The sequence below is a fragment of the Schistocerca serialis genome, chromosome 2 (assembly GCF_023864345.2).
Source record: "Schistocerca serialis cubense isolate TAMUIC-IGC-003099 chromosome 2, iqSchSeri2.2, whole genome shotgun sequence".
In the NCBI taxonomy this organism is placed as follows: domain Eukaryota; kingdom Metazoa; phylum Arthropoda; class Insecta; order Orthoptera; family Acrididae; genus Schistocerca; species Schistocerca serialis.
In genome coordinates this window covers 302947142-302961002 of record NC_064639.1, presented here as the reverse complement: position 1 = coordinate 302961002, position 13861 = coordinate 302947142, and positions in this window count along the sequence as shown.

Sequence of the window (13861 nt, the reverse complement as noted above, 5' to 3'; positions counted from 1 at the left end):
TGGTTTCAATTTAGAATATAATTACGTCGATCACGTTGAATAACAGCGTTTCTCCTGCTAATGTACTCCTTTTTAAACAGAGTCAACTTTAGAATCCCATGAAAATAACGCACAGCAGTGATAATGATAACTAAATGGCGCTAAGCTACTTCTTAATGACACACTCACTCATTTCATTAATTTACATCGCTTTTGTGCTGGAACATAGAAACGTTAGAAAAAAGAAGTTCCGTGGCACCAGGTACGGGTTAGAAATAACTCACTTTGACACACTGAACAAAGCACTATCGCTTGTAGGCCCGCCGACATTATAAACAATTTGGAAATTTGTGGTAAGGTCTTATGGGACCAAACTGCTGAGGTCATCTCTCACTAAGCTTGCGTACTACTTAATATAACTTACGTGAAGGACAAAAAGCACACCCATGCCCGAGGGAGGACTCGAACCTCCGACGGGGGGAACCGCGCGGACCGTGACAAGGCGTCCGAGACCGCGCGGCGACATTATAAACACAAATCCCTTACATATCCGAAAGAACAGACACCATCTTGCTCCTACAGCTACTATGAATCAAGATGGAAAGGAATTAAAGACATTTAGCTGCTAGCGGGAACTGATTTCCACTTATGAGGAAAGCTGAAATTTGTGCTGGACCGGTATTCGATCTCGCATTTCCTGACCACTAGACAGATGCTCTGACCATTAAGCCATCCGGACACAGCGGTCATCGCAATTGTGCGGATAGCCTAGCACGCCTCCCGTCAAACACGACCCTTTTATCCACACACTACTGATGTAGTATCCCTTGCCCATGATCCTCAGTACTCAAGAGTTCGAGCCTCGTGTGCATCCGCACTGAGGCGATCAAATGGTCCTCCTTACTTTAGTGAGTCTAACGGGAGGCGTGCTGGGCTAGTCCGTAAAGTTGCGACGACTACTGTGTCCGGATGGCTTACTGGGCAGAGCATCTGCCTAGTGATCAGGGGATCCAGGGATCGAATTCCGGCGCAGCACAAATTTTCAACTTTCTTCATTAATGTAAATCAATGCCCGCTAGCACCTAAATGTCCTTAATTCCTTTGCGACAGTTCTATTACTGACTCCGCTGTACAGTACCTCGCAACAGTCGGGCGTTAGGCGGCTGCAGCGGGGCGGAGCGTTACAGAAACAACCGGTGTGCGCTAATGTTTAAAAGCTTTGCCTGCAGGAAGTCAGAACCACGCACTATCAGAATTGTGGCAAAATTTTTGCGCAGGACCGATTGCTCAGGCTGATACCTTGCAGTTTACTTTTTGCTCCTTAAAATGTGAGGTCAAGTTGATGATTTTCCTTGTGAGAGGAAGTCGGCTATGTATTACTTCGCAGTGAAAGTAGTAAAAAAGATCGAAGTCTGAATATTCAGTGCTAATGTACAAAATGTGCCTATTCGAATATGGGCCGCCATTAATAATTTTTATGAAATTACAAAATTCACCTTTGCTTATGTGCCAAATTCACACGCGCGCGTTACACTTCGTCCCAGTCACATCGATGCACTGGGAAACTGACCACGGGTCGAGAAGCCACGGAAAAGAAGGAAAATTTCCGAGGTTGGCGATTGGGCCGGAGGCAGCCAGGACCGAGTAACAAACATTACAACAATTCAGTGACCTTCTTCACCTTTCCTCACCCGATTCCATAACAGACTGGTTCTGAAGCATGATCTAAGAGTGGTTTGTAACGAAATGATGGTGAACATTTATTTCCGTCAGCTAACAGTTCAACTCCCCCACGATCCCCACTTCGCTAAGTCTTTCATAATACCCTGATTTTTCCAGAAAATTCAAATTGCCTAAGATTTCCCAATTCTCCAGGTTTACAAGAGAACTCGCCGCCCTACTAACGTTGCTTCCTTTCATTAAAGTTGCCTCTTTAGTTCTAGGATGACTTGATCAGATTTGATGTTGCAACCTTATGTTACCGTAAAGTGGGTATAGTTTCACAGCCGTTGTTACTTTGACCACTGATACACAAGAAATTTTATATCTCGCTGCTAATCCTCATTTGAGTGTGTGCCGCGCCGGCTCGCATCGATCAATCGACTGCGGTAACCGGCCACGATCTTTGGTGGTTTTCCGCGCGAGTACTTTTCATCGCCACGAAGGAGGACAGTTAGAATTAGCCTGCCGAATTGGAAGGAGCACTTGCGGGGCGAGAGGTCGGTTTACTTCTGCTGCCTGGAGCCGATAGTAAACGGCTTTTGCATAGCACAGACCTCATCCCGCGAAGACAGTGTTTCGGGTTGGCTTACGTGGCGATGGTACTCTGGAAATTTGCCTGTCAAGAGCTTCTGGAGATTCTGAGTGCCACTTCGCTACCATTTCATCAAATATTTTGGTGAGACTCTTTTTTTGGTTTCTGCGCCTTGTTTTGTTACACTCGTAGCCTGCCACTAGTTTCTACTTCCAGGAAGGTCTGCTTTGTTTGCTGTTTATGGGGGTTCCCTCCGAAATAACTGAAGTTTACGTTAATAGAAACAATTTCGTTTCATTACAGACGTTTGTCGAAACTGTTTGTTAGACGAAACTGCAATGGATATCTTGAAACGAATATTTAGGTCTGGGATGGATGAACCTGAAGGTATTATGCTGACCCGATACTCCATCTTAGTAAGTTTCATTATATTTTTAATTTTGATGATGGATCACACTGTTTGATTTATGAACCGTACTAGCTTTTACTTCTTGGCTTAATAAAGCATTTAAGATAGCTTTAGATCAATGAACTTATTTCTGGTTGGTGAAAGTTTCATTATGTTTTTGAAATGTTGGCTTCAGATGGAATCGTAGGTGACAGTCGTGGTGAAAGTATAGGCTGGTCTGTGTATCCCCAATCCATGCTAATTTTGACCACTCACACATTTTCGTTACTTCGTCTGCATTTTAGAAAATACATCGTACGAACCAGTATACAATCCTTCCATGCAAGCCCCTATGTTCACTAAAATAAGTATTGAACTCAAAAAACATTCATGATAACCATACCTGAATCTGAAAACCGATGAAAGTATACCCAGGATACGGTACTCGCATTTCTGGTAGTAGGTTACCGTTCCAAGACGTGTCCGGGATTTCTCAGAGAGCCGGGAAGCTGAGCCATCGGCAGGAAGTGCTGGACGGCCGACTTCTTTTGTGGTGAAGAGTTGCTTTTGTCGGCATCTGCAGCGGACAGTGCCGTCTCCGGAGAGCGGCTACTGGCTACAGCTGCGCCGCCACACACACGAGCTGGTGTTCGCTGGCGACGGACAGGCCGGGCAAAAAGTAAGAAAAGCAAAAAAATAGCCGACACTCGAGCTGCGAGTCCCGCCGCCGCTGAGAGCCTTCTGGGCGGAGAGGCGCTGCGGCCAGCTGCGGCCTCCGGCGCTGACGGCTGACACAGAAAGGACGACGGCCTCCCGAGGCCGCTGTTCACATCAATGGCGCGCCGCTACCTTCAAGTTTGCTGCCGTAGCACCAGACGTTTATGAAAATATCAGGAAAGTATCGCAGTCCAGTGTCCATATGATCAACTCGCAGTCGTTTCTCTGCGTATTTACATTGTAACATACACTGAAAGGCCAAAACAACTAGTACACCTACCTAATATCGTTAGGGCCCCCGCGAGCACGCAGAAGTGCCGCAACACGACGTGGCATGGACTCGACCAATATCTGAAGTAGTGCTGGAGAGAACTGACACCACGAAACCTGCCTAATATCGTTAGGGCCCCCGCGAGCACGCAGAAGTGCCGCAACACGACGTGGCATGGACTCGACCAATATCTGAAGTAGTGCTGGAGAGAACTGACACCACGAATTTTGCAGGGCTGTCCATATATCCGTAAGAGCACGAAGGGTGGAGATCTCTTTTTAACAGCACTTTGCAAGACATCCCAGATATGCTCAGTAATGTCTTTGTCTGGGGTGTTTGACAGCCAGCGGAAGAATTTAAACTCAGAAGAGTGTTCCTGGAGCCACTCTGTAGCAATTGTGGATGTGTGGAGTGTCCCATTGTCCTGCTGTAATTTCCCGACTCCGTCGGAATGCACAATGGATAGGAATGGATGCAGGTGATCAGACGGTATGCTTACGTACGAGTCACCTGTCAGAGTCGTATCTAGTCATTCAGGGGTCCCATATCACACCAACCGCACACACCCCACACCATTACAGAGCCTCCACCAACTTGAACAGTCCCCTTCTGACATGCAGGGTCCATGGATTCATGAGGTTGTCTCCATACCCGTACACGTACATTCGCTTGACACAATTTGAAACGAGATCCCGACCAGACAACATGTTTCCAGTCACCAACAGTCCAATGTCAGTGTTGACGGACCCAGGCGAGGCATAATGTTTTGTGTCATGCAGTCACCAAGGATACAGAAGTGAACCTTTGCCTCCGAAAGCCCATAACGATGATGTTTCGTTGAATGGTTCCCACGCTGACACTGGTTGATGGCCCAGCACCGAAATCTGCAGCAATCTGCGGAAGGCTTACAGTTCTGCCACGGTGGACGATTCTCTTCAGTCGTCCTCTTCCAGTTCTTGCAGGATCTTTTTCCGGCCTCAGAGATGTCGGAGATTTGATGTTTTACTGGATTCCTGATATTCACGGTACACTCGTAAAATGGACGTACGGGAAAATCCCCACTTCATTGCTACCTCGTGCGTCGACAATAACCCCACGTTCAAACTCACTTGAATCTTGTTAACCTGCCATTGTAGCAACAGTATGGTTCAAATGGCTCTGAGCACTATGCGACTTAACTTCTGAGGTCATCAGTCGCCTAGAACTTAGAACTAATTAAACCTAACTAACCTAAGGACATCACACACATCCATGCCCGAGGCAGGATTCGAACCTGCGACCGTAGCGGTCGCCCGGCTCCAGACTGTAGCGCCTGGAACCGCACGGCCACTCCGGCCGGCTAGCAACAGTAACCGATCTAACAACTGCGCCAGACACTTGTTGTCTTATATAGCAGTTGCCTACCGCAGCGCCGTCTTCTGCCTGTTTACGTATGTGTGAATTTGAATACACATACCTATACCAGTTTCTCTGGCGCTTCAGTGTATCTTTCCTGGGCGTCTTCTCCCTGTAATGAATACTAGAACCTGTTTCTGTTATTTGGGCAACTTGGTCTTTTGTCCAGCCTGGAGGTGATCTATTGATTCTTACAGAATCGTTCTGAATGGGTCTTCCGTAGCCAGCGAATCGGAGAGCGAGACTATTCACTATTTACCACAGCCGGCAGCGACATAGTTGAAGCAACCAGCGTGCCACAAGGGAATTGAGACAGGGTGTCCTCTGTCACGTCACGTCACGTCACGTGGCGTGATCCCCTTGTCTCCGGAACGGGATAAAGCTGCCTGCGTAACGACAACAAGCCGCCGTCATATCAGTCCACACTCTTACAACACACACAGCTGCGTAATTTGAAGGTTGTATCAGTGCGACAATGGACGCCTTAAAAACACATCGAAGTCAGAGGTTGTATGGTGACAATTTTCTTTAATTATGCGTTTCGATTTATACATCGCCAGATTAGTTTGAAGAAATCCGTAAAGAGCCACAAATAATACAGAGCCCATAACACTAGTTAACTAACCACTAAGAACAGATAGGAACTAAATCAAAGTACAATGTGAAAACATTCCAAGATGATGAGCAAGACGTCATACATGGGTATGGAGTCAAATATCTTATCCATAAGACAGTGCGAAACTGAATAATTATGGCGGGTACGCCAGTGATGAAGACAACTAACCCACCATATAGCGGTACTAATGAGCATTAACACTTGAGACTTGAATATAATTGTTACAGTCCCATGGAGAATGACGAAGATAAGACCTGCAGGTCGTGTACAAATACAAAACAAATGTACGTCAAGTCAAAAACTATAAAACAACAGCTGTTAAAAATAAAGTCTCATTTTGTGAGGAGGGGAGCCAAAAGGAGATCGCCACTTGAAGGTTGGTATGAATATTACTTTACCGAAATGCTGTGTAGGCGCTGTGGTGAGCAGAATAATGGTGGGACATATGACTGATCCATCCTACAAGAGGTGTTCAAAACATCCCAATTCCATCTCAATGCACTTGTCAACGCGTTGGAGGATGTGTACATCATCGAACATCATCTCGTCGGGCTTTAATGAGGGCAACGGCGCCGGTGACGCGAGCGACAGGTCCTACACGTGTATCCACCTTCGTAGCGTACACATCCCCTTTAACCAGGCCCATCAACAGCCGTCTAACGGAGTTAGGTCGGGTGATCTGACAGGCCAGTTATTGGATTCACCACGGCCAATCCACCGTCGAGAAAAGTTGTTATTCAAATACTGGAATATTTGTCTGGTACAGTGAATAGGTGATCCATCATGTTGCAGGTACAGCTGCCGTCGTTGCTCTAATGTCACATCTCCCAAAAGTATAGATAGGTCTTCTATCAGGAAATGTGCGTATGCTGCAGCTGTCATGCAATTTGGCAGGAACGGAGGCCCTATCAATAGATCATCAATCGTACCACACCAGACGTTCACTGAGAACCTAAATTGCCGGCCGTATTGGCCGAGCGGTTCTAGGCACTACAGCCTGGAACCGCGAGACCACTGCGGTTGCAGGTTCGAATCCTGCCTTGGGCATGGATGTGTGTGATGTCCCTAGGTTAGTTAGGTTTAAGTAGTTCTAAGTTCTAGGGGACTGATGACCTCAGAAGTTGAGTCCCATAGTGCTCAGAGCCATTTGAACCATTTTGAGCCAGAACCGAAATTGGAATCTTGTTTCCCTCTTGTCACGTGGGTTCTCCATCGCCATTGTATGAGAACTGCAGATGTTCATGATGCCAGTGTAAATATAGCCTCATCTGTAAATAAAGTGTATTGCACGACGTCTCTGTGTACAGAAAACTATTCACAAAATTGTTGTCCGTTTACTGAGTCACCTGGATGTAGATGCTACGTGGGCTGCAAATGGAATGGGTAAAAGCCCTCGGAATGTAACGTACGCCATACTCGTATTTGTGGAATGTCGAGCTGACAGCTAATGCGCCATGTACCGGTGGTGGGACTACGTTGTATCATTGCGATAATGTCTTCCCTTTCCTCAGCTTACTGGACGGCCTCACGCTCTGTGTTACATTTACACTGGGCAGTGTTCCGGATGCATGAAATGTTTGAAAAACAGTGGGACATACCGTGGCACAGGGAGTTCGTCGAACAGTGAAACGTCTCTCCTATTCTGTCTCTGTCACACGGGCACTGCCATTACAATACCTGTACACAAACAACAAGCCGTGCGTACTCTGCATGGGTGAACGTATACAGCATGTTCGTATTCGTAGACACAATGAAGTTGCTGAATTAAACAAAACTCAACCAAGACACGCACATGGCCTCACGACTGCTCACTGATGCAAACCACAATTGCACATTGGGGACGCTTACAGCTGATGCCTCGGTGCGACATGGCAGTGCTGCTATCTGTTGGAGAACCCCCAGACCACTTCTAGGAAGGATCAGCACCTAAAAAGCATTTCGTTAAGTAATATTCACACTTGCCATCATATTCATTCAAAGATGCGTATACTCTTCAACCCGCTCCAGTTCCGTAACGATCGAAAATCGGACACAGGTTCATACGAATTTTTCGGTTCATTTTCACATGTAGAATCACCTCACTAATTTTGTGACATTCCTTATGAATCATCATGTATATAATACTTTTGCAACTTAGCCATCATAAGCAATACTGGTCATTACTGTAAAATGGCATCATTGGACGGTAGGAATTACGGCACACAACAACAATGACATAGAGTAAACATACAATCGTACGTCAGTCAAGACATGCACGGAAGTTGAGGCTGGGGAGTGGGAGGAGAGGGAGACAGCGGGATCTGTCGGGGAAGAAATGACAAATATCAAATAAAATCTAAAGATACTAACATATATGTGGAAAATTCGAGAAACAAAAATGACCATAATTTCATAGATGGTAACCCCGTAGGATAAAAAACATGGGGTTAAATAATTACTTGGAAACAGTGAAACGTAGGTTTCATTGGTAACACTGCTCATAATGTCGTCTTGTTGACTGCCTACGCTGCAAACTTGAGCTATGTTTGGTGTCTGAGTCTAGTTGGATTTCTCATAGAAGTACGATGTACTTGCACTTTAAACACAGACGTGACTATCCCATTCTTTGCATAGCCACAACCAGCCAGACGGTTGTGTGGTGCGCCGAACTTTAAACATGAATCAAACTTGCTACGTGATTTTGTTCAGTAAAAAAAAAAAAAAAAAAAAAAAAGCGTCGTCCCAACAGGTCTGCGCCTCCTATGCCGGCTTTAGCACTGCACTCCGGCTTCAGGCCAGAAGTGGCCCATTGGGACTATCCAACCGCCGTGTCATCCTCAGCTGAGGATGCGGATAGGAGGGGCGTGTGGTCAGCACATCGCTCTCCCGGTCGATACGATGGTTTCCTTTGACCGGAGCCGCTACTATTCGGTCGAGTAGCTCCTCAATTGGTGTCATGAGGCTGAGTGCACCCCCGAAAAATGGCAACAGTGCATGGCGGCCCGGATGGTCACCCATCCAAGCGCCTGCCACGCCCGAAAGCTCTGAACTTCGGCGATCTGACGGGAACCGGTGTCTCCACTGCCGCAAGGCTGTTGCCACGCCGGCTTCGACTGATTTTGCCTTGCCGACAGGTATTTTGGAGCTCCTGTTGGAAACAGACTTTGAAAAGCTCTGGGAGGAAGAAGCTGTTGCTTTTGAGTGGGAATAGATGCCCAGTGGTAATGACTGATTACTGTTTCAGTGTCTGCCTCGCTGAGAGGGCTAAATATTAAATTTCGGGAAGCTGCCTGGCGCTCGTAAAACTGGAGATTCGGCCGACATTCCTCGCAGGGAGCAGGATGCTAGTCTTGAGCAATTTGAGGCGGAAGTGATGTTTCTAAGACTACACTCCAGGAAATTGAAATAAGAACACCGTGAATTCATTGTCCCAGGAAGGGGAAACTTTATTGACACATTCCTGGGGTCAGATACATCACATGATCACACTGACAGAACCACAGGCACATAGACACAGGCAACAGAGCATGCACAATGTCGGCACTAGTACAGTGTATATCCACCTTTCGCAACAATGCAGGCTGCTATTCTCCCATGGAGACGATCGTAGAGATGCTGGATGTAGTCCTGTGGAACGGCTTGCCATGCCATTTCCACCTGGCGCCTCAGTTGGACCAGCGTTCGTGCTGGACGTGCAGACCGCGTGAGACGACGCTTCATCCAGTCCCAAACATGCTCAATGGGGGACAGATCCGAAGATCTTGCTGGCCAGGATAGTTGATTTACACCTTCTAGAGCACGTTGGGTGGCACGGGATACATGCGGACGTGCATTGTCCTGTTGGAACAGCAAGTTCCCTTGCCGGTCTAGGAATGGTAGAACGATGGGTTCGATGACGGTTTGGATGTACCGTGCACTATTCAGTGTCCCCTCGACGATCACCAGTGGTGTACGGCCAGTGTAGGAGATCGCTCCCCACACCATGATGCCGGGTGTTGGCCCTGTGTGCCTCGGTCGTATGCAGTCCTGATTGTGGCGCTCACCTGCACGGCGCCAAACACGCATACGACCATCATTGGCACCAAGGCAGAAGCGACTCTCATCGCTGAAGACGACACGTCTCCATTCGTCCCTCCATTCACGCCTGTCGCGACACCACTGGAGGCGGGCTGCACGATGTTGGGGCGTGAGCGGAAGACGGCCTAACGGTGTGCGGGACCGTAGCCCAGCTTCATGGAGACGGTTGCGAATGGTCCTCGCCGATACCCCAGGAGCAAGTGTCCCTAATTTGCTGGGAAGTGGCGGTGCGGTCCCCTACGGCACTGCGTAGGATCCTACGGTCTTGGCGTGCATCCGTGCGTCGCTGCGGTCCGGTCCCAGGTCGACGGGCACGTGCACCTTCCGCCGACCACTGGCGACAACATCGATGTACTGTGGAGACCTCACGCCCCACGTGTTGAGCAATTCGGCGGTACGTCCACCCGGCCTCCCGCATGCCCACTATACGCCCTCGCTCAAAGTCCGTCAACTGCACATACGGTTCACGTCCACGCTGTCGCGGCATGCTACCAGTGTTAAGGGGCTCCGGAAAGGCTCAAAATCATGAAAAGTTCAATTTTTACTTTTTTGCGTTTTCTGAATCTGCAGACTATTACCTTATAATAGATATATAATTTATTCAATTCCGAAGACTACAACTATTTTTAAATTTTTTTTGAAATGTGTTCTACATGGGCGTGACCCACTGTGGCGCTGTTAAACTGCTGTCAAATGGTGTTATTATTAACGTCCGTGTTCATCAGATACATTTTAGTGATGTGAGATAAAGTACGTGTTGTGGCTAACCTGTGATGGTTCAATATATATCGCTGGTGTAATTGTCGATTGTTTCATGTTTATTTACTCTGTCGTTATCTCGAAAATATTCGTAATTAATTCTGTTTCTTGAGTCTCTGTTTTGTTGAAGTATAATAATGAGTAAAAGTAAAGTTATTAGAAATCCTCTGAAGGCTTTTAAGAAAAGGAGAAATGTTGGAAAGCCAAAGGTATGTGTTATTACTGTAAACAATAAAGACGATAACCAAGTTAGTGAACCTAACCTCTCAAGTACACCTGCCCATAGCGGTCAAAGTGGGAAAGAAAATACTTCACAGAAGAAGCTTGGTTCAATGAGTGAAAACTATGAATGTTTTATGGGCGAATCGGATGTGAATGAAATATTTGATATGTCGGTTCTCAAAGGAATTTTTTCAAACTGTGTAAGGTGTATTCATTGTAGTGAAGTTGGTCTGGAACTCTTCATAATAAAGCACGTAGGACTTGTTAGTGAAATACAACTGAAATGTGATAAGTGTTCATACATGACCACCTTTTGGAACAGTGTTGCAGTAACTGCAACTGAGGAAAATAGTAGCAAAATCTACGAACACAACACTAGATTTGTTTATTCCTTGCGTTCAGTTGTAAGGGTGCTACTGCAGGTGCAATTTTCTGTGGCATCATGAATCTTCCAAATCCCCCAACCAAGTTTACGACCTATAATAAATTAATAGGGTCTAAAGTAGAAGATGTCTGAATAGAATCTATGAAGAACGCTGTGGAAGAGGCAGTAATGGAAAATAATGGTAACAGAGATTTGACTGCAGCGTTCGATGGTACCTGGCATAAACGGGGACACACATCTCTTCATGGTGTAGTATCTGCCACCAGTATGTATACAGGGAAAGTTTTGGATGTAGCAGTATTATCAAAGTATTGTAGATGTCCACAAAAATATAAAGGTACACATGAAAATAATTGCAAAGCTAACTAGGGTGGCAGTAGTGGAGGAATGGAAGTGGCTGGTGTTGCCAGTATATTCCAGCGTTCTGAGGCGTGTGATAAAGTGCGATATGTTAATTACCTTGGTGATGGTGATTCTAAAAGTTTCAAACATGCTCAAGGACTGAAGCCCTATGGTGATGATGTTGTAGTGCAGAAATTTGAGTGTATTGGACACGTACAGAAGCGAATGGGAACAAGACTTCGGCGACTGAAAGCTTCGTACAAAAAACAAAAACTCAGTGATGGTAAAGGGTTGGATGGGAAGGGAAGGTTAACTGACAGTGTAATTGACAAAATACAGAACTATTATGGAATGGCTATTAGGCAAAATACACAAAGTGTCGACGAAATGAAGAAGGCTGTTTGGGCTCTTTTTTTTCATACTTCTTCAACCGATGAAAATCCCCAACATAGCTTGTGTCCCAAAGAAGAAGACAGTTGGTGTAAATATAACAAAGGATTGCTAACTGGTGAAGTGTACACTCATAAGCATAGTCTGCCTCATGCAATAATGGAGGTGATAAAACCTATTTTCAGAGACTTAGCAGCACCTGAACTGTTGAAAAAGTGTATTCACGGAAAAACTCAAAACCCCAATGAAAGTGTAAATAGTGTTATATGGTCAAGAATCCCCAAGACTGTATTTGTTGGAATAGAAACACTTCGCTTTGGTGTGTATGATGCTGTTGCGACTTTCAATGATGGCAACATTGTAAGGTGCAAGGTATTTAGAAATATGGGAATGAAGATAGGTTCTAACATGGTACGAGCGATGCTTGCTTTAGACAAGGAACGCCTTCGGGCTGCAGACAGGGCTGTAAAGAGTCTAGAAATACAAGCAAGAGTAAACAGGAGGAGGAACAAGAGGAAGCTGGAGGAGGAGTTTGCAGAGGATGAAGATAATCCATCCTATGGACCTGGAATGCACAAAAAAGTTAATCCAATCTTTGTCGCTCGATTCCCAAAACTTTTATTTTCTCATACTAATTACATGTTTTCTAAGGATCTTCCAAACATATTTGTTTCAAACTTTCAGTAAATGTTACACAGTACCTTCTGCATAATTTAACACAGCCTTTTTCCAAAAAACTGTATATTTTTGAATATATAAATAAAAAATCGCAAAAAAATGTTGTGATTTTCATTACAATTGAAAAAAAAATCATCTTTAATAACTGAACTAATATTTTGTAAACTCCCTGTGTTAAGTTGTAGCCCATATTCCAATAAATAATCTGTAAAAAGTTCAACTTCCTACCTCAAATACTTTGTGAGGAAAGATGTAATTTATAAGCGTTATTTTAACATTGCAAGTATAGGGCGTTCCGGAGCCCCTTAAAGACTGCGATGGAGTTCCGTATGCCACGGCAAACTGGCTGACACTGACGGCGGCGGTGCACAAATGCTGCGCAGCTAGCGCCATTCGACGGCCAACACCGCGGTTCCTGGTGTGTCCGCTGTGCCGTGCGTGTGATCATTGCTTGTACAGCCCTCTCGCGGTGTCCGGAGCAAGTATGGTGGGTCTGACACACCGGTGTCAATGTGTTCTTTTTTCCATTTCCAGGAGTGTATTTCGTTAGTGACGAACCAATTTATTTTTCGAAATGTGTAAGAATCGGAAGGGCGTTAATCTATGCAAATATGTAATTCTGATTGAGATATCTGTGGTTTTTTCGTCCAGTGGTTCGATTTAGAGCTAGGCACAGGCGCGTTAGCTCCAGGCGTTATATCGGATCAAGGAGCCCGCAGCTGGCTGGAGCTGATGTTGATTTAAAATGACAGACAAGCCGGGATGTAACTCAAGCCAGTAAACTTCATTTGTTTCTGTGCAAACATGATTTTTTTTTTTTTTTTTTTTTTTTTTTTTTTTTTTTTGTCGTCTAACCGGCTAACACTGAAATGTATTCCTGTTTCGTTTCCTGTGGAGATGACAGGCACAAGTTGCAAGGAACCAGCTATATGCGGTGTATGAACTGTTAGTGCCATACATTTTCGAATCCATTGGTCGGATTTTGTAATCTTCCTTCAAGTAGTTAGACTGCTACAGGGCATTTATCTCTGGCATAGCAGCAGTGGAAATTTTCAACCAGTGTCGCTGCTGCAAGCGAGGACAGCCAGTTTTAGACCAATTTTACAAGTGTAGCAGTGCAGAGAATTTTTACGAGTATGGCAATAAAGTAGCAAATGCGTTTTGCTATTTGGGGAGCAAAATAACTGATGTTGGTCGAAGTAGAGAGGATATAAAATGCAGACTGGCAATGGCAAGGAAAGCGTTTCTGAAGAAGAAAAATTTGTTAACATCGAGTATAGATTTAAGTTTCTGAAAGTATTTGTATGGAGTGTAGCCATGTATGGAAGTGAAACATGGACGATAAATCGTTTGGATAAGAAGAGAAAAGAAGCTTTTGAAAGGTGGTGCTGAAGATTAGATGGGTAGAA